The sequence below is a fragment of the Cuculus canorus genome, chromosome 1 (assembly GCF_017976375.1).
Source record: "Cuculus canorus isolate bCucCan1 chromosome 1, bCucCan1.pri, whole genome shotgun sequence".
Lineage (NCBI taxonomy): Eukaryota > Metazoa > Chordata > Aves > Cuculiformes > Cuculidae > Cuculus > Cuculus canorus.
In genome coordinates this window covers 126,583,297-126,587,474 of record NC_071401.1, presented here as the reverse complement: position 1 = coordinate 126,587,474, position 4,178 = coordinate 126,583,297, and the positions used below count along the sequence as shown (strand labels likewise).

General features: G+C 46.3%; 1 pseudogene; it reads left to right on the top strand.

Annotated features, from left to right (window-relative positions):
• Window positions 1–566: 566 nt before the first annotated feature.
• Window positions 567–3,902, top strand: LOC128851767 (trypsin I-P1-like; annotated as a pseudogene).
• Window positions 3,903–4,178: the final 276 nt, after the last annotated feature.

The window sequence follows — 4,178 nt, the reverse complement described above, 5'->3', positions numbered from 1 at the left end:
ATTGGGAGGGAGAAATGCTTTCACAGAAATACAGGGCTCATTTCCCACATTTGAACAATTTCACTTGGGAGGTGGTGGCCAACACTGAATAGTTTGGGGGTAGTGGTGGTGTGTCGTCAAAGAAATACATATTACCTTACTGTCCATTACCAACAACACTCACCTTCTGGAAAAAAATACGCCTTTTTAAGAATGACCCCGTCAGTGTAGAGGAATCTCAAAGGGGCTGGAGGGTTGCCCTCAACAGGTGCTGCATATAAGAAGAAATGGGCAAACACCTGCACATCTTCCAAAGATCAAGTATATTTTTAAATTGAAGGCTGCCATCTGAAATAATTTAAAATAGCTCTCTGTCTCAGGAAACGCTTATGATTAACCTGATACGTTATTTGTCTCTTTCTACCAGTACCCTTAATGTTCCCATTTGAGATCTTCTAATTTTCCACTGTGTACTTTTTGTCTGGAGAAAACCTTGGACAAGAGATAAGGCCATTTCCAAAAATGTATTTCTAGCAGCTCCACTCTTCCACTCCTACACAGTCTGGGCTTGAGGCTGAGTCAAAATCATGAAGTTCTTCCTCTTTGTCACCTTGTTGGCGTGGCTGGTGAGTATACTTTTTACTTCTGTTTTTGTAATTTGTGAGGAAGCTCATTTTCTGAGCAGATTTCCAAGGAAGTCCATTGTGGGAAAGCGAAGTACAACATTTCTCTTGCAAAAGTTTCAAGTCGGAGCACTGTAACTTCTTTTCATTGCTGTCTGTTCATACTTGAATTGCTCCATAAAACGGGGAAAGGACGCCTTCACAGGAGTTCTTAAACCCAGGAATACTGAAATGTGGTCCACTAGCTTCAAACAAGACTGTCTCTTTCTTAAGGACTAGGAAGTATAGCGACCTCTTTCAGTACCTGAAGGGGGCCTACAAGAAAGCTGGGAGAGGGGTTATACGTAAAGGCTTGTGGGGATAGGACCAGGGGAGTGGGTATAAGTTGGAGAGGGGTACATTTAGACTGGACATTAGGAAGAATCTCTTCACCATGAGAGTGGTGAGACACTAGAACAGGTTGCCCAGGGAGGTTGTGGATGCCCCATCGCTGGTGGTGTTCAAGGACGAGGTTGGATGTGGCCTTGGGCAGCCTGCTTTAGTAGGATGTCCCTGCCTATGGCATGGGGGTTGGAACTAGATGATCTTTAAGGTCCCTTCCTAAGCTAAGGCCTTTGGCCCAGGAAGTGCTAAAGCTGCTGTACATTTCTGGACTATGGGCGGTGCTCGCTCCCACTGCTACTGTGAGTTTTTATGGAAAGAGAGACCTCCAGTGAGATGTTGCAATCAGTCCCAGGGCCACAAGATTCCTTTATGCCAGATGTTAACTTACGGCACTATTCTTATCTCCCAGTTGCCTTCCCCATCAACGATGATGATGACAAGATCGTGGGAGGCTACACCTGTGCAGCAAACTCCGTCCCTTACCAGGTGTCCCTGAATTCTGGGTATCACTTCTGTGGAGGTTCCCTCATCAACAGCCAGTGGGTCCTGTCGGCTGCTCACTGCTACAAGTAGTAAGTTGAAAAACCTAGGCTCTCCTGTAACCTACTTCTTTCTTCCACTTTGCTTCTAGCAGGAATTCTGAGCTGTGAGATCCAAATATGTAAGCGACTGCATATTTGATGGGAGACAACCAGGGAATGGGTGGCTCATTCAGGAAGCGAGGCTGAGGCATCACAAAGGGTTTTCCACCTCTGCAAAAGTTTCTGTGAATGCAGAGCACTTTCTGAAATGACAATGTGATCCTCTAGCAATGAGTTAGGAGTTGCAGTTCCCCACAAGAGTCATTAGTCTTGCTAAAACTTGGTCACTGGAGAACAGGAAGAGGAATGACGTCAGGGTGATAGCAGTTTGTCCCTTTCCAGAAAGTTTGTATAAAGCATTGTTATATACTCAACTTCTCCATCTCATCAAAATAAACCTGCAGAAGCTCGCCACCTGTACTGGGAGCAGGTAGGATCTCACAGGGTGGATCCCCAGGACTTCTTGCAGGACGAAGAAAGATAACCTGCATGAAAACAGCTGCTACGAGAGTGATACTGAAGAGAGTGCACACAATGAGGGGGAGGTTCCTCATCGCCCGTCAGGAGGCAGTAAAGTGTATGCCATTCCTTCTCTTTTCCAGTCGCTTCCGAGTGCAGCTCGGGAAACACAACACTGGCGCTTACAGAATCCACCGAGCAGCTTATCAGTGTAGCTAAAGTCATCCTCTACCCTGGCTATGACGGCTGCAACACTGGACAATGACATTATGCTCATCAAGCTTGCCCAACCAGCCCAGCTCACCCCGAGCCGTCCAAACAGGTTTCTCTGCCTACCAGCTGTGTGGATGCAGGCACCACATGCCTCATCTCTGGATGGGCAACACACTCAGCGATGGCCGTGAGTATTCTGTGGGAATGTACAGCATCACGAGGGCCCAGGAGGCACTCTAAGACCTCACACTCAAGTGCAATCGGTATAGGGTAAGGCACAGAGAAGTGCTGTGAGATAGGCTTTTTTGAGTGACCAGGCTGTGAAGGGCAGTGACCATTCAACTGCTTTAAAGACAAGCCCTTATCAGGTCCTTCCTTTTGTGCTGCGTTACAAACATGGAAGCATTAAAATTGATGTGTCTGAAGTGTAGGGACAGCTGACGCATGGATAGAATCTGTTCCATCAAAAGAAAAGGAGTCCATGCTGTGATTCCTATTCAGAGGAAATATGTCAAGTGCATAAGCAGGATGTTTCAGTCATTACTTTTCTGCTAAGAAAGATCTTCTCTGGGCTCTGAAATGAACTCGAGATGTCACCAACTGTCTCTACTTTCTTATAGATCTATATCCAGACACCCTGCAGTGCCTGGAGGCTCCTGTGCTCTCCTCAAGTGAGTGCAGCAATGCTTATTACCCTAGGGAAATTACCAACAACATGATTTGCATAGGATTCCTCGAGGGAGGGAAAGACTCCTGCCAGGTAAAACTTCTGCCTCTCTTTTCCCATGTGTTTTTTCTCCTGCCTTTTGCTAGTCGAAGAGGCCACCCTATCAGAGAATCTGGTGTACTCGCTCTGCTGGCACACCTGAATGCCGGGGTTTCGGTTTGGGTTTTCTTTTTTTGTGTGGAACAACAGGGGAGACTTAGGGTGAAAGTTTCTTATTCGGTGAAGCTAGGGGTTGTTGCACCCTGTTAATCATCGTCCCCTGCCATTGTCCTCCCGCCTCTCTGCCCTAATCCTCCACAAGCAGACCATGCCACCTCCTGTACCTTCGGCTATTGAAAATGAAGGAGTGCTGCACCAGAGAGGCAATAGTGATCGTGGGGACTTCAGAGCTTAAGACACAAATGTTAGTTTTGGACTTGCCAAAAATGAAAGAGCCAGTGTGCCAGGATCCAGGCGGGGTGGGAAATGGGCACAGCTGGCGATTACTCTGGATTTCCCACATGGAAATATTTCTGAATTGGAAATATTTGGCAACATAACACACATATACTAAGGCATCTGCCGAGAACTGCAGCTGTCAAGCCCCAGGCAGCTTACTCATTTCATTCTTAGCTGTGGTGCCTGTGGAGCTAAGGTAAGGCACAGTAGCATCAGGTGTAGAATGGTAGTCCGAAATGGATTCTGTAGAACCTCTGTGTAGAAAAACCCAATGGAGCTCCCTCGAATTGTCAGTGATTTCCGGCATCTCTGACTCCTCACTTGTGCTGCTGCCCTTTCTGAATATCTGGTATCCTTTATGCACACAGAATGATTCCGGCGGTCCAGTAGTCTGCAATGGGCAGCTCCAGGGCATTGTTTCTTGGGGTATTGGATGTGCAAAGAAAGGCTATCCTGGGAGTTTACACTAAGGTTTGCAATTTTTGTCTCCTGGATTGAAGAAAACCATGGCTTCCAACTGAAACACTCTTGCTCTACGTCACCTACTTTTCTCCTCATCATTTTCTTCTCTTTTGGGACTGAACACACAAAAATTATGTTAAAATAAAGACTTTTAGGCACCCCTTCTTTGTGCAGCATTTCTTTGCGCACTTCCATACACTATGATATAAAGGACAAGGGCAGGGTGTGTCACTCAGGGGAAATATTTAATAGTTATAGCAGTTCTCAGCCCGCAAAATCTTAGAACATTTTGCCATCTTCAGAAGTCTTTCA